The sequence below is a fragment of the Pleurodeles waltl genome, chromosome 7 (assembly GCF_031143425.1).
Source record: "Pleurodeles waltl isolate 20211129_DDA chromosome 7, aPleWal1.hap1.20221129, whole genome shotgun sequence".
Taxonomy (NCBI): Eukaryota; Metazoa; Chordata; class Amphibia; order Caudata; family Salamandridae; genus Pleurodeles; species Pleurodeles waltl.
In genome coordinates this window covers 499,630,507-499,656,892 of record NC_090446.1, presented here as the reverse complement: position 1 = coordinate 499,656,892, position 26,386 = coordinate 499,630,507, and the positions used below count along the sequence as shown (strand labels likewise).

The window sequence follows — 26,386 nt, the reverse complement described above, 5'->3', positions numbered from 1 at the left end:
ACGTGCTCCTGATGCTTCGGTCATTCTGGCAATGGCTCCTGAACCAAAATTACCCATATTTGGCCAGGCACATTGGTCTCTTTGTTAAACAGATGCAACAACTTTTACCACTATGCATCATAAAGCGACTGGCATCACTATTAGTACATAGCTTGGAATGTTTATGTCATACACAGCACTTTATGGCCTAGCATTGCTGTCAAGTTCTGAGGTGCATAAAAAGCTCCCCAAATCCTTAACAGTGAATCCGTACCAAGATGATACCTGGTGCCAGGTAAAGAACAGCTGATAATCTCCAAGACCCTCACAAATATGCACACCTCACCTGACAAACACTAGCTCCCATAATGAAGAAAATGAATTCAAGGGTTTATTTGTTGCAGTGAAAATGCTTATGATTATTATGTGACCGAACTCAGAGCATACACACTTTCCCTAACATATTTCACTACTACAGTATATCAGACATGATTTAGACATATTTTAAACCCACTGTAAGGGTTTGTGGATTTAACTTTGCAAGGAAAGCCAATGTTGGGGAACATTAGTGTTTTACCAATCTGAAAGCTGGATAGTGGAACATGAATTCAGTAATATACTACTGTGATTTGCATAAGGCAGAGTGCTTCAGCAATAGCAGTCGAATTTACTGCACAAAGATGGCTCCACTACTTACCACAATAATCTAGTTTTGCTGACCCTAGTATATTGCCAAGTGAATGTGAAAATGGCTATCTCAGTGATGAAAGAGTAAAATGGGGGTGGAGGCAGATAGACAGAAGCTCCTATTTGAAAAAAAGTTTGTTTTTATTGGATCTACCTAATTTCCTCCCTTTCTTAAGGAGAAGCATGTGGTTCATGAACTGAGAAGTTTTACTTAATTTATTTTCATTTTCAAATTTATGCCTACATGACATGGACTTCTTGACTTTTTAACTCATTATTCTGGTGGTGTGGCCCTGGAAAGTCAAGGTAGGAATCACAATGACACCAAATATTCTGGACACGCTATCCAAGCACAAAATATTAAAAGGTAAGTATAGAGATTCTATACCAAACTCCACATATATGTACCTTGACAATATGTATATTGATATAAAAAAACGGAATAATTAGAAACTTGGGTATCCCTTAGATATACTACTCTATGACATAATTTTGGGTCTTCCCACTCAATTCTGCCACTGTTAGCACTTGAAGACATGTTAGTCTTTCTGCAATCAGGTAAAGGTGTTTAGCCACAATACTGAGTTTTATATCAACTTGCAACAATATTGGCTTTAGAATATTGACTATTGTTATATTGTCAAAGTAAATTTAAAGAGGTAGATATACTATTCTTAAAACCACTTATGCTTATCTTAAGGATCTTAAAGAAAGTAAACATATATCTCAATAAATTAAACAGATGTGGAGTTAAGAATATTAAATCTATGCTTACTTTTAAATGCTTACCTTTATGTTGTAGTTGATATTCTTCTGTCAATGTACAATTTACCTCAAGCCCAATTTGGTCCCCAGGAAACCCTATCCTCCAGAGCCTATCACCATTTAGGGTCGGGATGATTTTGGTCATTGATACCTCATCCTCTGGGGCCCAGCCAATTATTATTAGGGGAGGGAGGCCACGTGGCCGCTCTCCCTGGGCCGATTTTGGCCCCTGGGACTCCATTTCCCAGGACCCAGACAATTATTATTAGGGGAAGGGGCCATGCAGCCCTCCTGGGCTAAACTTGGCCCCGGGGACCTAATCCCCCAGGGCACCCTCTTTTTCTCGGCCTCCGTTGCAGAATAGTCTCTTGGTCTGTCATACACACAGATAGAATTGTTATCCAATATTTTTCCCAGCCTTTGTTCAGAGGTTCAAAGAAACCTTTATAAATTTGATTGTAAAGTAGACCTAATGTTTTACATGGACCTCAGTAAATTTTCCACTTCTTCTGGAGGATCTGTGCTACATCGAGTAGCCATGACCCAATGGACACTTAGGGCCTGATTCTAACTTTGGAGGACGGTGTTAAACCGTCCCAAAAGTGGCGGATATACCACCTACCGTATTACGAGTCCATTATATCCTATGGAACTCGTAATACGGTAGGTGGTATATCCGCCACTTTTGGGACGGTTTAACACCGTCCTCCAAAGTTAGAATCAGGCCCTTAATGTGTTCTTTGTCCTCTAAAATCTGTAGTGTACTGAAGCATGCAATTAGCATTACTCTTGCATTCTTCATGGTTCATCTTACCTAGAAAGGACCAAGGCAGAATCTATGGCTTTGCAGAGACATAGCCTAATAGATGTGATCTGCAAACCACCCACCTGGACTATTTCTTAAACACTGTGGCCCTCATTACGACCCTGGCGGTATAGAACCGCCAGGGCCGCGGCACGCGGGAGCACCGCCGACAGGCTGGCGGTGCCCCGCAGGGCATTCTGACCGCGGCGGTAACGCCGCGGTCAGAACAGGAAAACTGGCGGTCTCCCGCCAGTTTCCCGTGGCCCGTTTGAATCCTCCAAGGCGGCGCAGCTTGCTGCGCCGCCGAGGGGATTCTGACAAGCCATACCGCCATCCTGTTCCTGGCGGTTCGGCCGCCAGGAACAGGATGGCGGTATGGCTTGTCGTGGGGCCCCTGGGGGCCCCTGCAGTGCCCATGCCAATGGCATGGGCACTGCAGGGGCCCCCGTAAGAGGGCCCCACTTTGTATTTCACTGTCTGCATTGCAGACAGTGAAATACGCGACGGGTGCCACTGCACCCGTCGCACCTTCCCACTCCGCCGGCTCGATTACGAGCCGGCGTCCTCGTGGGAAGGTAGTTTTCCCCTGGGCTGGCGGGCGGCCTTTTGGTGGTGGCCCGCCAGCCCAGGGGAAAACTCTGAATACCCGCCGCGGTCTTCCGACCGCGGTGCGGTATTCACGACGCGCAACTTTGGCGGGCGGCCTCCGCCGCCCGCCAAAGTTGTAATGAGGGCCTGTATGAGCTGTATGATCCTGACATAGATTCAAGAGGCTGAAATGGCAATATTAGGAGACATCCGTTCGTGCTTCTGTGACGTGCTGTGAGTGCGAGCTGCTGCCCGGAGCACTGTGAGCGGATCCGGACCCTGTGTGCTGCTGGGGTTCCCGACATATTGTGTTCGTGCGGAGGGAGCGCAAGCCCACCCTTGAGTCCCCCAGTGACTAGTATGGTCGGTGGTCAGTGCCCGCGGGTTCTGAGGGGGGCCTGGGTGAGCTCGGTGGCATCAGAGACTGGAGCCCTCGCCGAGACGGACCGCGAGCCCAGCGCAGCGCAGGGGAGATGCCAGTGCAGGAGGGGGAGCAGTCGTGACAGCACTAGCGCTAGTACAGGGGGAGGATCGGAGGATTGGAGGAGGAGAGCGGCGAGCAGAGAAACAGCGGAGCAGAGCGGACCACGAGAGCAGGAGGGCAGCAGGTAGTCAGCCTTTGGACGTTTTTGCCTTTTTGCTGCTTCGCCCCTTTGCTTCTGCATCTGCCACCAGCCACCCAGTTTCCCGGCTTTCCCAGCTCGCCTCGCCTGCCTGTCGCACACCGCCTCACACCGCCTCACACCGCCTTACACCGTCTTCCACTGACACGCAGAAGGCGCTCCAATTGCAGTGACAGTTGCTAGGCAGTTCTCCCGCCGGCAAGGGCTCCTGTAGCCTTGAAGCCCCGAAACTTGAAGTTGTGGCAGGGGAGAGCGGTCAGGAGTGTTGAAAGTCAGGAGGGCTGGAAGTAGTGCTGGTCCTCCACCCGCTCCCATTTCCCTTTTCATTCCTGCTGTTTCTTGCTCCTGCCCCGGATGTGATCCTGCTGTGTTCCGGTGGCATTTTCCCACTCCCTTCCACACTATATAAGAGACTGCGTTTTAATTGGGGCCAGATAAGGGGGGTTGCTCCTTGCCCTTTAGCCAGCACTATCAGGACATCTTGACAAGCTTAAGGTCATCTTAACCTAAGGATAAAGAGGAGCTCATGTATTAGAAACATATCGGGCTTATACGAAGCCATTAGGCCTTGGGGGATTATTATCCTTCAGCAGGATAATTTGTGGAATGATTGAAGGAAGAGGATCAAGGGTCTTGGAGAGTGTGAATAAAAGTACAGGAGCAAATAGAATGACTTCTAAACGTAAGAGAAGGAGTAGATCTTTCCTTAGCCAAGCCTGCAAAAAAACCTAAATCGAACGCCCTGAGAAACAAGGGGGTGCAGCACTTAAATATAAAAAGTCTGAATTCTATCCTCCCATTCCTTTCGAAGGAACCTTACGAGAAAATAATGGCTAAGGCAGGAAATACATCTGGTGTCAATAATAATTCTCTTCAAGGACCCGCTCAGGGTAATGACCTGAATGCTTTGATGGGCAAGGGCACTATCGTCATGGAGGGGTCTGCTGGTTTTGTTGCCTCCCTCCCGTGAAGGGGTCGAATCAAGTCAAAGTTACAGAATTGATCCCCCCGATATAGATCCGGATGAGGTGCTTGGCAGCAGAATAGCTCCTTCGTCTATACCAACGACGCCCGTAGTAGCACAATCTAATATTGATTCCCCCATGTTAAAGCTCTTCAGTAGCACCCCTTGGATCACTTTCTGTCTGACTTAACTCCGTCAGATACCCCAGACTTAGCGTGTCCACCAGCACTACATGTAGTCCTTTCTGAATCTCTCAAGTGCCTTGAAAGAATTTTATTATCCATTCTGGAACTTTTGGAGAAATCTATAAAAAATTCAGACCATACTCAAGACATCCTCATTTCTATTTTAAAGGTCTTACTAGGAAATCAAAACATGAGCCACTCTCCTGCAGAGTTGACTACGACAACAACAAAAAAAGCGTGTAAGAGGTTAAGCCTAAATACAAATGGTACTAGCCTGCAGCTCCCAAGTGCTGAGGACTTGAAGATCACAGGTGAAAAGCTCTCTCACTCAGATAGAGGATCTGAAGCAGGAAAACCACAGGTGGACGAAGGAGCTATTACAACTGTAATTCAGGCCTCTGAAGAGAATGAGATATACTCTCTGGACAACCTGTTCACTAATACGAACTCACTGCTTAATATTACCCCACTGGCTCATGAAGTCCAGATAAAGGAAGATGCCCCAAATTCCAAAGCAGTACCATTTCCAATCTTTCTTCCCAAAAATCATCCATCTATAACGCAAGTGGAACAAAATGAAAACGACATGGGTCAGGCTAGCAAAATATCTAAAAATTCTAAAATAAGAGGGAAAAAGACTTGAAAGAAAAGGAACCAGAGAATTATAAAAAAAAAAGAAAGGAAGGTCAAGTTTGAGGCGAGAGAGCAGGTGGAATTAATGAACATCGCAGAACAGGTCTCCTCATTTAAGAACTCTCAGAACAGGACTGAGGGGGCGTCTGTAGTTGTACCATCTCATGTCCATGATCAGACGGTCCAACCAGCGATTCCATATGCTAGATCTGACTCCACCATCACGTTTGCGCCTGATACTGTCGATCCTGTGGCTAAGGAGATTCACCTACCAGGTCAAGATTCCAGCGCCTCCCTTATACGCGATAGAATGTAATGATATAACCAAATGGGATTTTTCTGACACGACAGAAGGCCGCATTCTGAGACACATGGTTTCTTGCAATCATGCAGTCTCAGGGGTAGCATTACGTGTTGAATTTGGCATTAGGAATATCTTTGTGTAAGGCCTTAAGGCAGTGATAAGAAGGGTGCATAACCTCATGCATAGCGAGGAATTCAGACTGAGAAACCTGGCCTATCGTGAGATTTTTAAAAATCTGAGAGAAAAATCTGGGTTCTTTAGAAATTACATCAAAGCTATTTGGCTCTTAGAGCTAGACTTGGACCTCTGTCCTTCAATTTCTTATGTAACGCTAAAAAAAAGACTCTGAAGGAAGCAACATGGTCCAAAGGCTTTGTGCTGGACCTAGATGCGTGCCGCCAAAGAAGAGGTCTAGAGAATTTAACTATCTCTGTAACTATGAAAATGGTGCAACCCTATCTGACCTGGAATCCACACCATGGGGTGAGCCGATTGTATATCCTGCTTAGACTTAATAGAATTCCCCTGAGAGTTCTTACTTCTAGGTGGGATGACTCTACTAACACTTGTGATCTGTGTGAAGGCGGGGTACAGAATCTTTCACACGTTCTGTTTGTCTGTCCTGCTTTAGCCGCACCAAGGAAATTATGGTTGAAACCCCTCTTTTTGCGGCTTAAGATCAGATCTCATAGCGAGGCATTAGATTTATGTTATAACCCCCCATGAAAGATTTTGTTACTCGATTTTTCAAATTGTTTCAATCATTTTTGCTGATATTTTGAATCTTTGTGTTTTAAATAGTGTACTATTTTATTACGTATTTATATGTTTTGCCCCGTCTTAGAAATGTGTATCATTCTATGTTGAACTAACATGATTTTTTATAACTACTTATGTGGATCTCTTAGGAGTTCCAAAACATGATAATAAAAATATATATATTTGTTGAGACATTCATGACTACTTTAACTGGGTCATCCAAGCTGTCTTCTGCGTAGGATTGATTATAATGTTTGTAAATAATTTCCCATGATGGTAGAAGGGGGGCTGAATTATAATAGTAATGATATGTTACTGTAGAATCCCCTAGACTGGTAATTATGCGTTCACTTTCAACACATTCCATATGCATATCCATCCCACTCAGGCAGAGGTGAAATGAAATCAAGCTGTGAGCTTTATAAGATGTGTGTAGGGAGGTGGGCATTTGTACAGAGTGACAGCGTCCATTTATCCTGGCAGTTTGTTTGTTCTAGGGCATAGTATCCTCCACCATCAGACATTTTGTATCCTACTAAGAGGCATAAGAAAACATGGGTTATTACAGTGAGAAAGTGAGGAGCATACTTTTACTCACAAAGTACTGTGAAAAAGAGGTTCTCTAATTTATCCTATGGGGCCGAATGAAAGAGGTAGCCTATGTTACTAACCCTCATGATTATAATAGAAAACAACTCTACTACCAGGCATAAAGAGCAGCTCCACTGTCTAACTCTCAACGGCCTAGCCTAACAATGAAATAAAGCAACTACCCCTGCCACTACCCATCCTCCCAGTGACATCAAATCTACTGGTAAGCTAAAGGAAACGAAGAAACCAAAAAAAAAAGAAATCTACCATTGAAATCAAGTAACAGCTCCTGCAGCTAACCATTAAAGTCTATCAAACGGATCTACTAAGATAACAGAGAGGAGATGTCCATCAATGACTCTCTGGCTGTTACCTATGAAAATGTTCCACTGACATAATGCACCATCTACTAACAGTACTCATCTGGGTCGCTACAATGAACTCCACCACTGAGGCAAGGGAGTAGCTTCTGTCAAGAAAATCAACACTAGTGACACCACTAGTGAGCTACAACAGCAGAGTCCAACAGTGCTCCTAAGATTTGTTACTATGGCATAAGAAAGGGCGAAATCAAGTTTGTTTCACATTTCGTAAAAATTATGTAAAAATATGTGCCTTGTTAAATTTAGCTCGTCCTAATCTAGTGAGCTACACAAGATAGAGATAGGAGCTTGTTTCATGGAGAAAATGTCTCTCCTCTGTGGTTTTATTACTCCCAGGTGGCATTTTCAGTTTAAACTAGTGATTAGCAGGAGAAAATCTTGAGAAATAAGATGGCTGTGTAATCTCACATAATTTCTAAACACTTGTGCAACATAAAATTGGCAAAGTTAATTAGGTTTTATCTGCATAACAACATTTGACACATGACCTTTTAATTAAAAAATGTTTTTTTGAGACTTTTGTTTTCTTGTATGGACACACTCTAATTGTCCATTTAATTGGAGTAGACTTATTGCATTTTTTAGGGTACTTGGAGCACAAAATGTGCAAAATGCTCCCATCAGTCCAGACCAGCCTGCACAGAAATTAGTATTATTTTCTTAATACTTCGGGGACCCGAATACCGAAAGCATTGCACACATTTACTACACAGTATCTTGCACAGAAGGCGGTACATATTTGATCTGGGCGTCCTACTTCCAGGGCACAAGTCCTAAAAAAAGAAGTGGGGGAACTAACCAAGTTAGGCAGGATGCAAGTGACATCATGGGGCGTAACATAACAGTGGGTCATCAAGCCATCACAGGAAGGGATATCACAACCCATGACCTCACAGGAAGTGACATCACAAAAAGTGACATAAGATCTTAACTCTTCACATACGTTTCGAAGGTCTGTCATAAGTACATCTGAGTGCACTATGACATTTAACAAATGAAATTTTGTGTCTGGTTTGTGCCAAAATCATGTCACTACTCAACGCAATATGTGGTCCCCAATTTATACATTTTTTTTTTTTAAACTCTGCCACAAAGAAGTTCACAACAAGGAGAAATGTAGCAGTAAATCTATTCTGTTTAATTTGTTGCAAGGTCTGCATTTTTATAGTATCTTATGGGGTAACGACATCTGCTGCAGAGATCTTTGTGTGCCCAGTAAATCCCATGGAACAATAATAATGGTAAGATAACTTTGGAGGGTAACACATTTGCTGGAGACAACTGTATTTTCTTTAGACCCAGCTTTGAATCAAAGTAGCGTAGAGGGTTAATGTGTCTCCTGTAAAGCATATGGCAATGAAAGATTTTTATTTTATGTCACTAAGTGAGTTACTGCTTTTAACACAGACATTCTTTTACTACTTGCAGTTTGTAAATTATAATTCTTCTAATATAGCCCAGCAAGCTATGAGGGAAATGTTACTGCTACACCTTGCAACCCTTACGGTCTTGTGTACAACATTTTGTACATTGATTTACATATTTAGAGAATTTATTGTCAATGTATAATATGTATGTCTGATATAAATCGCTTTGACACCCTGCATTGGGATGAGTAGCGCTATAAAATAAATAAAACAAAATAGTGGTATTTTAATTGTTATTTGTCTAAATTATGGGAAAGACCAACACATCTGACATTCTTACAGTGCATGTATATCTGTTATTTATAGGGGCTGAACACAGTAAAAAGTATGTCTCTCTTAAATATTTGTGAAGTGATAACAAGGAGCTATGTGTCTTTGTCCCCCCCCCCCTTGCATTTGCATCTAGGTGTGAGGATCAGATAGATCCCAGTCAGGACAGTGGAACAAAAGAAGACCTTATGGCCCCCTAAATTCCGTCTTTGTTCAGGGCCGAGCAGGAGTCTGAAACATGAAAGCTGCCGTCTGCACATTGCTGCTCGAACCGAGAGCAGACAAGGTGCAGGCACTGCGGAATGAGCCCTGCTGTCTGAAAATTACACCGGGACATGTTCAGCTTATTTCAGTGGGGCCCCCTTCTTGCAGAGTGGACAGTGTCAACCCTATCAACGCAAACACTGAAACAAAAATGTAGTGTTCAGGCCCATGTTTTTTTTTATTGTGACTGCAGGAGACACCCGACAATCCAAACATCCCTGTAGAGGATGCTATAGATCCTCTAAAAAGCTTAAAGCTTTCTAGTTTAGAGTTTTCCTCCAAACTATCCTTATCCCAGACAAATGATGCGAGAAATATTACGATAACTGTTAATATAGGTCATATAGTGATTGCCACAAGCCCCTCATTGGAAAGAGAGCCACAAAAATAACCACGCTGAGCTTTTGTTCACGTTACTTTCCTATCCCAAACGCATGAAAGGGCAAATTGAGACCAACACTCAATCTGAGAGGTTTGAATATTTGTTTGTAAAAGTGACTTTGGCACCGGGGGCATTTCCAAAATGGGCGCCAGAAGGGGCCTTTACACCGTCTCTATTTGTGTTGGCCCTCCCTTGACCCCCACCATCACATTTTTTGAATCAGTCACAAGGCACCACAGAAAAAATAGATGCTGCATCTTGCCACACACTTTAATTTCTATAACTATATTTTACTCAAAAGCAATGATTGTCTAACGCAATGCATAGGACTACATGTTTGCTTAAAATGTTTAAGTCTGACTTTGTATGGATGCATGTGTATATTTTTACATACATATATTAATACAGATAGTGATATTTATACATATATATCTTACACAGTGGCAGTCGCCACTCTGTAATTAAGGTTAGGACAGGCTTTCCATAAGAAGAGTGATTTTTGTTTTACTAATAACTTTGGCGCTGTTTCACAAATCTTCATGAAATTGTGTGGCATACGATCTTCTGCTTTCGACTTCACAGGATGCATCACTCACGACATTCAGTGACACCACTGATGACAGCATTGGGCATGGTGGAGCACAAGTTAGCTCAATAATTAATAACTGATGAATTTCAGTATTTTTTGTTTAAAATGTTACATTCTAACTGGCATTTTTCCCTAACCATGATCTCACTTCAACATTTGTTCTTCTCAGTGAATGTGTGTGTGTGAGTGTGTTTGTGAATTTGTATAGTTGTGTGTGGGTAAAATGTGAACCTCACTATAATGCCTCTGTAACCTTTGTTTTTTTCAGTGAATTTCTATGGTTTTTAACTCAAAGTAATATATAAATACCGCACGCTAATATGACCACACCCGTGCTTAACGCTTGGCTGTGCACGGCAGAGGTTGGCTGCAGTGCCTGGCCACATGCCAGGACATGTGGCCTACACCCCCACATCCACACACCCCACACTGCACACAGCCTTTGGCTATGCGTGGCAGGGGTATGGTGTGTGAGGTTTTTTCCTCATTGGGCTTCGATCAGTGGATCCCCTGAAGGTACCTGCAGATCCACAAAGGATCTGCATCCCTTGGTTTGTCCTGGAGCCTGCCAACATATTCCAGGGGGAGGGGGCACACAGCTGTCCTCCCTGGGTGGATTTTAACCCTGGGGCCCAGCTGCATATGTGAAGGGGGCACATAGCTCCCTCCTCAGGTTGCTTTTGGCCACAGAAATCCCATTCTTTGGGCCCCATCACATTTTTAGGGGTAGTACGCATGGGGCTCCCTGTCCTTTAGCTGTTTTTGTCCCCAGGGACCCCATCCCCTAGGGCCTGCCAACATATTTCAAAGGGAGGGGTACAAAGCCCCTTACCTTGGCTGATTTAGGCACCAGGGACCCCATCCCCTGAAGTCCGGTCAAATATGGAAGGGGGAGGGGGCACCCAATGAGTCTCCCAGGGCTAATTCCGACTCCAGGGCTAGTTCTGACTCCAGGGACCCCATGCCGACATGTGCCCACACAAAACATTTGTAGGGGGGTCATGGAGGGATCCCAAAGGCCCTTGGAGCCTCAGCCGCCTCCCCACATCCAGTGAGAGCAGGACTCCTGTCCACAGAGAGCAGCTAAAAATGCTGCTCTCTTCTGGTGGGAGAAATATTTAGATCTGTTTTCCTGCCCACTTCACTGCAGGGAGGGGTCAGATCTAAAGTCAGCTTCCAGTGGGCAGGAATATTTTTCAAACTTCTGCAGCTGGGAGAGGATTTGGTGTGTGCTTCTGCTTGGTGGGAGATTTGAAATTGCTCCCATCAAGCGAGAGCAAACACAGGTTTTTCTGCCCATGCCAGTGCAGGCAGGGAAACCGCTATGTCATGGGGTTGGGCACCTTTAGACATAGCTGATGAGCTAGCCCTGGGGGATGGGGTTCCCAGGGCCTTATTGGTTCAGGGATAGGGACGCATGACCCCCCCCCCTCTCCCTCTCCACATTCAGCCGGGCCCCAGAGGATAGGGTCCTTGGGACCGTGTGCCCCTTTACCCATGCGGCCAGGCCCTGACTATGGAGCCACCGGGGCCAAAAACAGCCCAGGTAGGGGAGGGCCAGGCCAAGATGGCATTCTACCCCCTTTACCACATGGTGGACCCTGGGGAATCCCTGCGGAGAGATTGGCCCACGGGGGCATGATCTTCAGCCCCCTTTACAAATTCAGCCAGGTCATAGGGGTCCCCAGAGCAAATATCAGCCCAGGTACATGGTCTGCATGCACTCTGCCCCTTTATCAATGTGGCTGGGAGATGGGGGCCCAGGAACTGAAAACTTCCTGGAAAACACCCCCCAACCCCCACCAGGACCTGGCTCCTCCGGGAGGCTTAAAAAACACAATTGCAGGCCTAGGGGGTTAGGGTATTCCTAACCTTGAGGCTTTTTTAAAACTTTCTTTTAGGCTTGGGACTGTGTCCTGAGTCCTAAGATGGCTGCCACTGCTTCCTTGTTGTGGTGGTGGCATTAATTACTCAAAAAATAATGAACAGATTTACACGTAAACACAAAAAGAACTGTTTCTAGACCTAGATCTAGTTTTCTGCAAAGTTGGTATAAATCCAGTCAGCAGTTTACACTGTAGCTGTGTTGGAAGTTCCTATGGAAAGATGAATGGGGAAAATACATTTTGGAACCTCCTTTTTTTCTGGGCCCCTGCTAGATGGACCACCCTGAATCTTTCCGTGTGCAAACCAGGCAAAACAGAGCACTTTTTTGGGGAAATTTCATGGAGATTTGTCAAACAGCACCAACGTTTTTAGCAACACAAAAATGCATTTCCCATCTAAACACAATCCTGACTATAACTACCTAGTGCTGACCTCGAAAAACCCAAAGGTTAAAGTAAGATTAGAATTAGGTGAAATGTTCAAAAACTTTAAATTTTAAACTCTAAAAAACATAGAAATTCACCAGTTATAGTCATCTCAAGTAACTATAACGCGTGCCCTAAAGTAACTATAATTCAGGCTCCCGCGATGCACAGTTTTCTCACCAATAATTTAATTTCAAATGTTAGTGAAATTATCAATGATGTCATAAAAGATGTCATGAGTGATTTAATATGTGGGGTAAATAGCTTTGTGTGACGAGGGCACGAGTTATAGTTGCTTTAGGGTATGACTTATAGTCACTTGAGATACCTATATCTGGTGGATTTCTATATCTAAAGCCAACACCTCGCCATGCATGGCCTCGGCCATGTGCAGTAGGGGGTTGGTGCAGGGGCTGGCCTACGGCCAGGCCCTGCAACCAACCAACCATCCATCAGTCAGCCACAGCTGCTTGGCAAGGTGGTTGGCCACAGGGTCTGGTGTGCTGCCAGGCCCGGAGACCAACCCAGCATCCCCTCACCTTCCACCCTATATACAAAGCTAATCTATAATCTTTCTCTAAAAATTACAAATAATTTTAATGGAATGCATATTTCAATAAATACAATACAATGTTAATTATTATTGATTACGTAAAAAAAAATAATCATAAAGGTTTATTAAACTACATGTCTGTGAATCTTTCTTTTTACATAGTTTTTAATATTAAGGCCCTCATTATGACATTGGCAGTAAATCCCGCTTACCACCACACTGACGGGTGCCAGCATACCGCCGCAGTGGCTGATCTGTTTACCATGTTATGACACACACACACACCAATCCGACAGAATACAGCCACATACACAAATCCGCCAGATCAAAGGTCAGTGATAAAGTGGTGGTCCCAAAACCCAGACCATTACACCAACAAAATAACTCCCACCATATTGTGACCCACGAATCACCACGGCGGATATTCTACGGCAGTAAACCATTGGCGTACACACCGCCGCGCACAGAATGGACACCCACATTCAAAACAACACAACATTGGCCAATACCAAATACACGCACCTGACACCCATACACACATTACACCCACAGCACTATAAAACACACACCCACATTATCCACAACCCTTTGCCAACACCAATTGCCACCAGGAAACTGAGAACAAGAGCACAGAGAAAACTAGACACACACACACCACTCACACCCATACATCCCTCACGCAGTCCACATCACACAACCCACCACATTACCCAACACACCCTCACCAACACACATCACACAACACCCATGGCACCACAAATGCACCCCTGTTTCACTGAGGAGGATTTAAGGGTCATGGTGGAGGAAATTGTCAAGGTAGAGCCACAGCTGTTTGGAGCACAGGTGCAGCAGATATCCATTGCCAGGAAGATGGAGCTATGGTGGAGAAACGTAGACAGGGTGAGCGCCGTGGGACAGCACCCAAAAACATGGGATGACATCCGGAGGAGGTGGAACGACCTACGGGGGAAGGTACGTTCCATAGCAGCAAGGCACCAGCTCGCCATACAGAGCACAGGAGGTGGACCCCCACCTCAACCCTCACAGCTCACAGCATGGGAGGAGCAAGTACTGGCATTACTGCATCCTGAAGGACTCGCTGGAGTAACCGGAGGACTGGACACTGGTAAATCAACATTTACTAATCATCACCCCCCCCCAAAACCTGCATGCCATCTCACACCCTCACTCCCATCATTCCACTCCAACTCACAAACTGCATCTACACATCTCAATAACCCCAATGCCAAGCCCTGCATGTCATACCAATGCATGGACACTCCTCCCAGCCCTGCATGTACACATATCACTAAAGCATGCACAGCATAGGGAAACTAACAATCCCACAATACATCACCATACACAAGCAAAAACTGGCAGGGCAACACCAACCATAGAGGGGAAGCTAGGGATGTACAAATGCCATACACTTGAAGCATAATACATCACTTACATCCCCACAGGTACCCCAGCCAATGGCAGTGGAGAGGAGGTCCCACAACTATCCAGTTCCCCAACATAAGAAGCTCCCGGTGATGACAGTAACTCTGGGATTCTGGATCTGGAGGACCTACCTGGCCCATCAGAGACCAATGGACAGCCGGTCACCCAAGCACAATCACAGACCACCACAGAGCCTCCCCCATCTGGATCCAACACCACAGCACCCACCCAGTGTACCCAAACCTCTGTCCCCAAGACACGTCAATCAGCAGTGTGCCCACCTTTACAGGGACCCCAGGCCACACCTCACCCCCAAGACAATCAGGGACCTGGGGTCAGTGGCAGTGGGCACTCCGTTCAGGGGACAGGGGCACAGGACAACAGGGAAACTGTGAGGACTGCTGTGCACCAGGGGGACAACAGGACCAGGGAACTGCCTCTCCAGGAGGCACTTTCCGAGATCCTGAGAGCCTACCAACATTCCCAGGACACGATGGGCCAGATCCTAGAAAATGTGCAGGAGAACAGGCGGCTGCAGGAGGGACAATATCAGGGGATCAGTGAGGACTTGCAGGCCATTTACACCACCCTGCTCTCCATAGCAAGTGTGCTGGCAGACATGGCCAACATCATGAGGGAAGCAACAGCACACCAGCGGGCTGCTACCACTACCCAGTCCATTGACCAGCCCTCCACTTCCGCTACAGCTAGTGTGCAGGAGGCCCTTCCACAGGACCCACAGGCCACCAGCACCCCTCCCCCTGCAGAAGGTGAACCACCCCACAAACTTTCCCTGCAACCCAGACAGAAGCCAGATACACTTGCCAAGACCACCGCTAGGAAATGAGACTCTCCTGATTGTCCCCCTTGTGTCCCACTCAGTCACCTTGTCCACCTTGAACTGCCATTGCTCCCCTTCCCATGGCCCCTTGGACACTGCACCTGTGCTACAAACATATGGGAACAATACCCTGGACTTTCCTCCATCATCACCCCATTCCATTGCACTTTCTTCTCAATTTCTTGGCACTACAATAAACACCCTTGGAAAAAAGTTGACTACTAGTATTTCATGTATTGAAAAATTGTATTGATGGAAACAGCTACATCTATTGCAAACAAACTGTACATAGTGAGAGCATAGAAATAATGACCTGTAGCTGGTTGTAGTGATCACTTCAGGACATTGTTGTCATATCACCAACATCTGTAAAATGATAATCCATAGGTGACAGTAAGTACAGGTACAAAAGTGGGTAATGCCATCATGCCACAGCCACACAGAATACACCAATAGTCATAGAAATGTGACGCTGCACTGCCTCACCTGTGTGTCATTGGAAGTACTGACGGAAAACTGATGTTCCTTTGTCCGCATCCCCATCCTCTGCCTCCTCATCCTCACTTTCCCCAGGGTCCACTGCTGCCACAGGGGCATCTCCAGCCCCCTCCTCCTGCAGAAAAGGTACATGGTGTCTGAGGGCCAGGTTGTACAACATGCAGCATGTCACTACTATCTGGCAGACCTTCTCGGGTGAGTAGCACAGGGATCCACCTGTCAGTTGGAGGCACCTGAACCTGGTCTTCAGGAGGCTGAAGGCCCTCTCAATGATCCTTCTGGTTCACCCATGTGCCTCATTATAACGTTCTTCAGCCCTTGTCCTGGCATTCCTCAGAGGGGTCAGTAGCCACGATAGGTTTGGGTAGCCAGAATCACCTGCAGGTATTGAGGGACAACATTTAGCCACAAATTATCCTATAAGGTTAACATCAGAGGCATGCACTAACATACACAGGGTGGGGACCAAGGCTCACCTATAAGCCACACCCTGTGCCTCTGCAGTTTGCCCATCACATTTGGGATGCTGCTTTTCCTCAGGACAAAGGCATAATGCACCGACCAAGGATATTTAGCATTGACGTGGGCAATGTACTGGTCCACCAGGCACACCATCTGCACATTCATGGAGTGGAAACTTTTACAGTTCCTGTACACCTGTTCATTCTGGTGGGGGTGGAGACAAATGCAATATGTGTCAATCACACCAATAATATTGGGGATATGTCCCATTGCATAGAATCTGGCCTTCACTGTGGCCAAATCTTCCACCTGGGGGAAAGCAATGTAGCTGCACATGTGTTTTACCAGGGCAGACAAGACTCTTGCCAGCACGATTGAGAACATTGGCTGAGACATTCCTGCTGCCAATCTCTATGTCACTTTGAAAGAACCAGTTGCTAGGAAATGAAGCACTGATAGAACTTGCACAAAAGGGGGGATCCCAGTGGGATGACGGATAGCTGATATCAGGCTTCAACTGGGAACACAGCTCTGTGATTGTGGGGTTGTCCAGTCTATAGGTGAGTATAATGTGCCTGTCCTCCAGTGTAGCTAAGTCCACCAGGAGTCTGTAAACGGGGGTTTGTCTCAATCTCCTATTCATCCACATTGGTAGACATCTAAGGGACGCAAGAGTGAGTAAGCTGGCACAATTTGAAAAACTAAACCACAACAGCAGTCCACATTGTGTAATTACATATTGGGACAGTATAAATTTGTAAGTATGTCCTAATTACCCTGTGACGCATCAATTATCGATAGGCCTGTTCACCTCCCTCCCCCACCACCTGTCCTGTGTGGAGGGACAGGTGGAAGTGAGGTAATTCCGCTGACGTTGGGCGCCGTGGCGGTCGTGAACCGCCATGCAATTCCTCATTGGATATTATTGGGCCCTATGGAGTACAGTGGCCAATGCGGATCTATGCTGGCGGTGATGGTGTACACCGCCGCTGACGTGACCACCATTTTCTAAATCATTCCTTACTTGTTTCCTGACCTTTAACAAGGAGAAGACCTACACTGCATGTGCTGCTGTGACCTGTGTCTGGAACCTACCATGGCCCTTGTGACCGGGGAAAGGGCCCCAGCCTTCACTTCAGAGGAGTTGGAGCGACTGGTGGATGGGGTCCTTCCCCAGTATGGAGTGCTGTATAGGACTCTAGCCAACAGGAGAGTACACTGTGGGCACGATGCATGTGCCATGGATGCATGGAGATGTGTGTGAAGGCATTGTGTAAGGGGGGAATTATCTGTTGGTGGTGTACATGTTGTGCGCTTGGCAATGTGTGTGCCTATGGTGATGGAAACAGATATGGTGGGCCATGAGTGTGACAGGCTGGATTGTTAGTTTAATGATGTTCTCCTGTCTTTATTGCCTCTGCAGGTCAGCGCCCATCAAAATAAGGGAATATGGCGTGCCATCGCTATGGGAGAGCACCCACTGTCGGAAACGGTGGGAGGACCTGAGACGCTGGTCACGGAAGACAGCAGAGGCCCAGCTGGGGGTGGCCTCCCAACGAGGAAGGGGTGCCCATCAGACCCTGACCCCCCCAGTGGCCTGCACACTGGCAGTGGCGTACCCTGAGCTGGATGGGTGCCTGAGGGAATCACAGCAGCCACAAGGGGGTCAGTACAGTGGGTATCATTACATATTTTGGATGGTGGGGTGGTATCCGGGTGGTGGTTGTGTGTTAGTGGGTGCCCCTAAGCCCAGGCCAGACATTGCAGCGTGGGTCCTCTGAAGGGTAATTGTTGCATGGCAAATACAGGTAACCTAGCTTGTTAGGAGTCACTTTCAGGCAGGGCATCATGGGTCCCAGGTGTGCTGCAGTTGGCGGTGTGTGCTCCTCATCATGCCTTGGTGACTAGCCATATCACTGATAGTGCACTGCATATTGTGTAGGCCTGTTCCCTGTGTGTGAGGGTGCTGTGTGCGCCAACGGTGGTGTTCAAATCAAATCAAATCATTAACATTTATAAAGCGCGCTACTCACCCGTGCGGGTCTCAAGGCGCTAGGGGGGAAAGGGGGGGTTATCGCTGCTCGAACAGCCAAGTCTTTAGGAGTCTCCGGAAAGCGGAGTGGTCCTGGGTGGTCCTGAGGCTGGTGGGGAGGGAGTTCCAGGTCTTGGCCGCCAGGAAGGAGAAAGATCTCCCACCCGCCGTGGAGCGGCGGGTGCGAGGGACGGCAGCAAGTGCGAGGCCAGCGGAGCGGAGGGGGCGGGTGGGGACGTAGAAGCTGAGGCGTCTGTTGAGGTATTCCGGTCCCTTGTTGTGGAGGGCTTTGTGTGCGTGGGTGAGAAGACGGAAGGTGATCCTTTTGCTGACTGGGAGCCAATGCAGGTGTCTCAGGTGTGCGGAGATGTGGCTGTTGCGGGGTACGTCGAGGATGAGGCGGGCCGAGGCGTTTTGGATGCGTTGCAGGCGGTTTTGGAGTTTGGCGGTGGTCCCGGCGTAGAGGGTGTTGCCGTAGTCCAGGCGACTCGTGACAAGGGCGTGGGTCACGGTTTTTCTGGTGTCGGCGGGGATCCAGCGGAAGATCTTGCGGAGCATGCGGAGAGTGAGGAAGCAGGCGGAGGACACGGCGTTGACTTGCTTGGTCATGGTGAGAAGAGGGTCCAAGATGAAGCCGAGGTTGCGGGCGTGGTCTGCGGGGGTCGGTGCGGTGCCGAGGGCCGTGGGCCACCAGGAGTCGTCCCAGGCGGACGGGGTGTTGCCGAGGATGAGGACTTCCGTTTTTTCAGAGTTCAGCTTTAGGCGGCTGAGCCTCATCCAATCTGCGACGTCCTTCATACCCTCTTGTAGGTTGGTCTTGGCGCTGGCGGGGTCCTTGGTGAGGGAGAGTACAAGTTGGGTGTCGTCGGCGTAGGAGGTGATGATGATGTCGTGCTTGCGTACGATGTCGGCGAGGGGGCTCATGTAGACATTGAAGAGTGTCGGGCTGAGCGATGAGCCTTGAGGTACGCCGCAGATGATCTTGGTGGGTTCTGAGCGAAACGGAGGGAGGTAAACTCTTTGGGAGCGGTTAGCGAGGAAGGAGGCGATCCAGTCCAGGGCCTGGCCTTGGATCCCGGTGGAGCGTAGGCGGGTGATTAGGGTGCGGTGACAGACGGTGTCAAAGGCAGCCGAGAGGTCGAGGAGAATGAGGGCGACTGTTTCACCGTTGTCCATCAGGGTTCTGATGTCGTCTGTGACTGAGATGAGGGCGGTTTCCGTGCTGTGGTTGGTTCGGAATCCGGTTTGTGAAGGGTCGAGCAGGTTGTTGTCTTCCAGGAAGGTGGTCAGCTGTTTGTTGACGGTCTTTTCTATTACCTTGGCTGGGAAAGGTAGAAGAGAGATGGGGCGGAAGTTTTTCAGGTCGCTTGGGTCAGCCGTAGGTTTCTTTAGTAGGGCGTTGACTTCAGCGTGCTTCCAGCATTCGGGGAAGGTAGCAGAAGAAAAAGAAGAGTTGATGACGGTCTGGAGGTGCGGGGCGATGATGTCGTCGGCTTTGTTAAAGATGAAGTGCGGGCAGGGGTCCGAAGGGGCGCCGGAGTGGATAGAGTTCATGATGGATTTGGTTTCTTCCGTGTTGATGTGGGTCCAGTTGTTGAGGGTGATGTCCGGGGAAGCGGGTTCAGTGGTGTATGGTTGGGTCTGGTGTCCGAAGCTGTCGTGGAGGTCGCTGATCTTGCGATGGAAGAAAGTGGCGAGGGATTCGCACAAATCCTGTGAGGGCGTGACGGCGTTGGCGCTGGCGCTGGGGTTGGAGAACTCTTTGACGATGCTGAAGAGTTCTCTGCTGTTGTGGCTGTTTTTGTCTAGTCTGTCGGTGAAAAAGTTCCTTTTGGCAGTGCGGATCAGGTGGTGGTGTTCGCGTGTAGCGTTCTTGAGGGCGGTCATGTTGTCAGCGGTGTGGTCCTTGCGCCAGGCCTTCTCAAGGGCACGACAAGTTTTCTTTGATTCTTTGAGGGTGTCAGAGAACCAGAGAGGTTTTTTGGTGTTGGTCTGTCGATGCGTGCGTTTGAGGGGAGCAAGGTTGTCAGCGCAGTTGGAGATCCAGTTTGTGAGGTTGAGAGCTGCGTCGTTGGGGTCGGTGGTGAGGGTGGGTTGGTTGGCGGCGAGAGCAGAGAAGAGTTGCTCTTCAGGGATCTTGTTCCACTGTCGACGAGGGATGGGTTGAGTGCGGAGGTGGGAGGTCTCGCGTCGGAATGTGAAGTGGACGCAGCTGTGGTCGGTCCAGTGTAGGGCAGAGGTGTGGCTGAAGAAGACGTGTTTGCTGGCGGAGAAGATAGGGTCGAGCGTGTGTCCGGCGATGTGGGTGGCGGTGTTCACCAGTTGTTTAAGGCCGAGGTTGGCGAGGTTGTCGAGCAGGGTGGTGGTGTCGGGGTCGTTGTTTTGTTCCAGATGGAAGTTGAGGTCGCCTAGGAGGATGTAGTCCGGTGAGGCGAGGGCGTGCGGGGAGATGAAGTCGGCGATGGCGTCGCTGAAAGAGGCGCGAGGTCCGGGAGGACGGTAGACGAGGGATCCTCTGAGGGTGGTCCTTGGGTCGGTGCGAATCTGAAAATGCAGGTGTTCAGCGGCGAGGGGGGGGTCTTCGGTGGAGGTGGTGACGCTGATGGAGTCTTTGAAGATGATGGCGACACCTCCTCCTACTTGGTTGGTGCGGTCTTTTCTGGAGATCTTGTAGCCTTCGGGGATGGCGGGTAGCGATGTCTGGAGCAGAGGAGGCGTTCATCCATGTCTCCGTGATGAAGGCGACGTCCGGGGCTGTGGAGTCCAGGAGGTCCCAAAGTTCAACGGCGTGCTTGTGGACGGAACGAGCGTTGACCAGGATGCACTTGAGGTGGTTGATGGCGCGTGGGCTTGTGGTCGTGGTAGTTGCGTGGTGGAAGATGCGTTTGCAGGAGTTGCAGGCGAAGGGTCCATGGGTGCGTTTGGGGTGAGCTAGGAAGCAGGTTTTGGAGCGCCCTGGGTTGAGGGCGTGGAGGGTGGTGGGGTCGTAGCGGATCAGCGGGGCTTGGGGGAGCTGGGGACCAGGGGTCGTGGCGCTGGGCGCGGGCCAGGCGCGGACGGGCGCAGACGGGCTTGCCTCTGGCGCGCCTCCGGCGCGCCAGCGGCGTGCCCGCTGCGCGCGCCCGCTGCGCAGTCGCGCAGCGGCCGCCATAAGAGGTAGGAGGGGGGGGGAGGGGTCAGCTGGGGGCGAATGGGAGCTGGGGGGCGGGGGCGTGCAGGAGGTCGCGGCGGGAAAGCGCGAGGGAGGGGGGGGGACAGGTAGAGTGAGAGGAGCTGGGGGAGGGGGTTTAGGGTGGAGGAGGGTGAGTGTTAGGAGGTTTGGAGATTAGGGAGAGAGATAGGAGTAGGGTTGTGAAGATAGGGGAGGGGGGGTTGTAGAGGTGGGTGAGGGAGAGAGGTAGAGTGAGAGGATAGGGAGATAGGTAGTAGAGGGGGTGGCGGGAGGGGGGGAGAGATAGAGAAATAGATAGAGAAAATAGATAGAGAAGTCGATAGATAGGGAAATAGATAGATAGACAGATAGGTAGGTAGGAGGAGGTGGAGAGTGGGGGAGTTAGATAGTGAGATAGGGAGCTAGAGAGATAGGAAGATAGGAGGAGTGAGGGAGGTAGATAGCGAACGGGTTAGCTAGGGGTGAGAGAGGGGGAGGCGAGTGAGGGAGGGGGATGAGGAAGGAGCAGGAGGGCAGGCTCGGGGGAAGAAGACGGAGGAGGTAGAAGAGCCGAAGACAGGAGAACAGAAGACAGAAGAACAGAAGACAGAAGAACAGAAGACAGAAGAACAGAAGACCGGAAGAGCAGAAGACAGAAGAACAGAAGAACAGAAGACAGAAGCACAGAAGATCGGAAGAGCAGAAGAACAGAGAAGAACAGAGAAGAACACAGAAGAACAGAGAAGAACACAGAAGAACACAGAAGAACACAGAAGAACACAGAAGAACCGAGAAGAAGAACACAGAAGCACAGAGAAGAACAGAGAAGAAGAACACAGAAGACCGGAAGAACACAGAAGAACAGAAGGGAAGAACAGAAGAACAGAAGGGAAGAACAGAAGAACACAGAAGAAGATTGCAGAGGGGGAGCGAGGAGGAAGAGACAGAGAGGAGGAAAAGAAGCAGGAGCAGGAGAGAAGGTGAGTGGCGCGGGGCAGGGCGAGGGGCTGGGAGGAGGGGGGTACTTACAGTTAGGTGGGTCTCAGGAACACAGGAACTCGGGAACTTGGAGGAGCTGCAGCGGCAGGGGGAGCGACCTACCCTTGGGTCAAGGGTCGCTACCACTGTCGCGCAGCGGCCGCCATAAGAGGTAGGAGGGGGGGGGAGGGGTCAGCTGGGGGCGAATGGGAGCTGGGGGGCGGGGGCGTGCAGGAGGTCGCGGCGGGAAAGCGCGAGGGAGGGGGGGGGACAGGTAGAGTGAGAGGAGCTGGGGGAGGGGGTTTAGGGTGGAGGAGGGTGAGTGTTAGGAGGTTTGGAGATTAGGGAGAGAGATAGGAGTAGGGTTGTGAAGATAGGGGAGGGGGGGTTGTAGAGGTGGGTGAGGGAGAGAGGTAGAGTGAGAGGATAGGGAGATAGGTAGTAGAGGGGGTGGCGGGAGGGGGGGAGAGATAGAGAAATAGATAGAGAAAATAGATAGAGAAGTCGATAGATAGGGAAATAGATAGATAGACAGATAGGTAGGTAGGAGGAGGTGGAGAGTGGGGGAGTTAGATAGTGAGATAGGGAGCTAGAGAGATAGGAAGATAGGAGGAGTGAGGGAGGTAGATAGCGAACGGGTTAGCTAGGGGTGAGAGAGGGGGAGGCGAGTGAGGGAGGGGGATGAGGAAGGAGCAGGAGGGCAGGCTCGGGGGAAGAAGACGGAGGAGGTAGAAGAGCCGAAGACAGGAGAACAGAAGACAGAAGAACAGAAGACAGAAGAACAGAAGACAGAAGAACAGAAGACCGGAAGAGCAGAAGACAGAAGAACAGAAGAACAGAAGACAGAAGCACAGAAGATCGGAAGAGCAGAAGAACAGAGAAGAACAGAGAAGAACACAGAAGAACACAGAAGAACACAGAAGAACACAGAAGAACACAGAAGAACCGAGAAGAAGAACACAGAAGCACAGAGAAGAACAGAGAAGAAGAACACAGAAGACCGGAAGAACACAGAAGAACAGAAGGGAAGAACAGAAGAACAGAAGGGAAGAACAGAAGAACACAGAAGAAGATTGCAGAGGGGGAGCGAGGAGGAAGAGACAGAGAGGAGGAAAAGAAGCAGGAGCAGGAGAGAAGGTGAGTGGCGCGGGGCAGGGCGAGGGGCTGGGAGGAGGGGGGTACTTACAGTTAGGTGGGTCTCAGGAACACAGGAACTCGGGAACTTGGAGGAGCTGCAGCGGCAGGGGGAGCGACCTACCCTTGGGTCAAGGGTCGCTACCACTGTCGCGCAGCGGCCGCCATAAGAGGTAGGAGGGGGGGGGGGAGGGGTCAGCTGGGGGCGAATGGGAGCTGGGGGGCGGGGGCGTGCAGGAGGTCGCGGCGGGAAAGCGCGAGGGAGGGGGGGGGACAGGTAGAGTGAGAGGAGCTGGGGGAGGGGGTTTAGGGTGGAGGAGGGTGAGTGTTAGGAGGTTTGGAGATTAGGGAGAGAGATAGGAGTAGGGTTGTGAAGATAGGGGAGGGGGGGTTGTAGAGGTGGGTGAGGGAGAGAGGTAGAGTGAGAGGATAGGGAGATAGGTAGTAGAGGGGGTGGCGGGAGGGGGGGAGAGATAGAGAAATAGATAGAGAAAATAGATAGAGAAGTCGATAGATAGGGAAATAGATAGATAGACAGATAGGTAGGTAGGAGGAGGTGGAGAGTGGGGGAGTTAGATAGTGAGATAGGGAGCTAGAGAGATAGGAAGATAGGAGGAGTGAGGGAGGTAGATAGCGAACGGGTTAGCTAGGGGTGAGAGAGGGGGAGGCGAGTGAGGGAGGGGGATGAGGAAGGAGCAGGAGGGCAGGCTCGGGGGAAGAAGACGGAGGAGGTAGAAGAGCCGAAGACAGGAGAACAGAAGACAGAAGAACAGAAGACAGAAGAACAGAAGACAGAAGAACAGAAGACCGGAAGAGCAGAAGACAGAAGAACAGAAGAACAGAAGACAGAAGCACAGAAGATCGGAAGAGCAGAAGAACAGAGAAGAACAGAGAAGAACAGAGAAGAACACAGAAGAACACAGAAGAACACAGAAGAACACAGAAGAACACCGAAGAACCGAGAAGAAGAACACAGAAGCACAGAGAAGAACAGAGAAGAAGAACACAGAAGACCGGAAGAACACAGAAGAACAGAAGGGAAGAACAGAAGAACAGAAGGGAAGAACAGAAGAACACAGAAGAAGATTGCAGAGGGGGAGCGAGGAGGAAGAGACAGAGAGGAGGAAAAGAAGCAGGAGCAGGAGAGAAGGTGAGTGGCGCGGGGCAGGGCGAGGGGCTGGGAGGAGGGGGGTACTTACAGTTAGGTGGGTCTCAGGAACACAGGAACTCGGGAACTTGGAGGAGCTGCAGCGGCAGGGGGAGCGACCTACCCTTGGGTCAAGGGTCGCTACCACTGTCGCGCAGCGGCCGCCATAAGAGGTAGGAGGGGGGGGAGGGGTCAGCTGGGGGCGAATGGGAGCTGGGGGGCGGGGGCGTGCAGGAGGTCGCGGCGGGAAAGCGCGAGGGAGGGGGGGGGACAGGTAGAGTGAGAGGAGCTGGGGGAGGGGGTTTAGGGTGGAGGAGGGTGAGTGTTAGGAGGTTTGGAGATTAGGGAGAGAGATAGGAGTAGGGTTGTGAAGATAGGGGAGGGGGGGTTGTAGAGGTGGGTGAGGGAGAGAGGTAGAGTGAGAGGATAGGGAGATAGGTAGTAGAGGGGGTGGCGGGAGGGGGGGAGAGATAGAGAAATAGATAGAGAAAATAGATAGAGAAGTCGATAGATAGGGAAATAGATAGATAGACAGATAGGTAGGTAGGAGGAGGTGGAGAGTGGGGGAGTTAGATAGTGAGATAGGGAGCTAGAGAGATAGGAAGATAGGAGGAGTGAGGGAGGTAGATAGCGAACGGGTTAGCTAGGGGTGAGAGAGGGGGAGGCGAGTGAGGGAGGGGGATGAGGAAGGAGCAGGAGGGCAGGCTCGGGGAAAGAAGACGGAGGAGGTAGAAGAGCCGAAGACAGGAGAACAGAAGACAGAAGAACAGAAGACAGAAGAACAGAAGACAGAAGAACAGAAGACCGGAAGAGCAGAAGACAGAAGAACAGAAGAACAGAAGACAGAAGCACAGAAGATCGGAAGAGCAGAAGAACAGAGAAGAACAGAGAAGAACAGAGAAGAACACAGAAGAACACAGAAGAACACAGAAGAACACAGAAGAACCGAGAAGAAGAACACAGAAGCACAGAGAAGAACAGAGAAGAAGAACACAGAAGACCGGAAGAACACAGAAGAACAGAAGGGAAGAACAGAAGAACAGAAGGGAAGAACAGAAGAACACAGAAGAAGATTGCAGAGGGGGAGCGAGGAGGAAGAGACAGAGAGGAGGAAAAGAAGCAGGAGCAGGAGAGAAGGTGAGTGGCGCGGGGCAGGGCGAGGGGCTGGGAGGAGGGGGGTACTTACAGTTAGGTGGGTCTCAGGAACACAGGAACTCGGGAACTTGGAGGAGCTGCAGCGGCAGGGGGAGCGACCTACCCTTGGGTCAAGGGTCGCTACCACTGTCGCGCAGCGGCCGCCATAAGAGGTAGGAGGGGGGGGGAGGGGTCAGCTGGGGGCGAATGGGAGCTGGGGGGCGGGGGCGTGCAGGAGGTCGCGGCGGGAAAGCGCGAGGGAGGGGGGGGGACAGGTAGAGTGAGAGGAGCTGGGGGAGGGGGTTTAGGGTGGAGGAGGGTGAGTGTTAGGAGGTTTGGAGATTAGGGAGAGAGATAGGAGTAGGGTTGTGAAGATAGGGGAGGGGGGGTTGTAGAGGTGGGTGAGGGAGAGAGGTAGAGTGAGAGGATAGGGAGATAGGTAGTAGAGGGGGTGGCGGGAGGGGGGGAGAGATAGAGAAATAGATAGAGAAAATAGATAGAGA

The 26,386-nt window shown here is 49.5% G+C and overlaps 1 protein-coding gene across 1 annotated transcript in view; it reads right to left on the bottom strand.

Annotated features, from left to right (window-relative positions):
- LOC138304262 (syntaxin-1B-like) overlaps positions 1–26,386 on the bottom strand; it is a 303,242-nt gene that overhangs the window by 74,434 nt on the left and 202,422 nt on the right. The gene's annotated exons all lie outside the window — the stretch shown is intronic.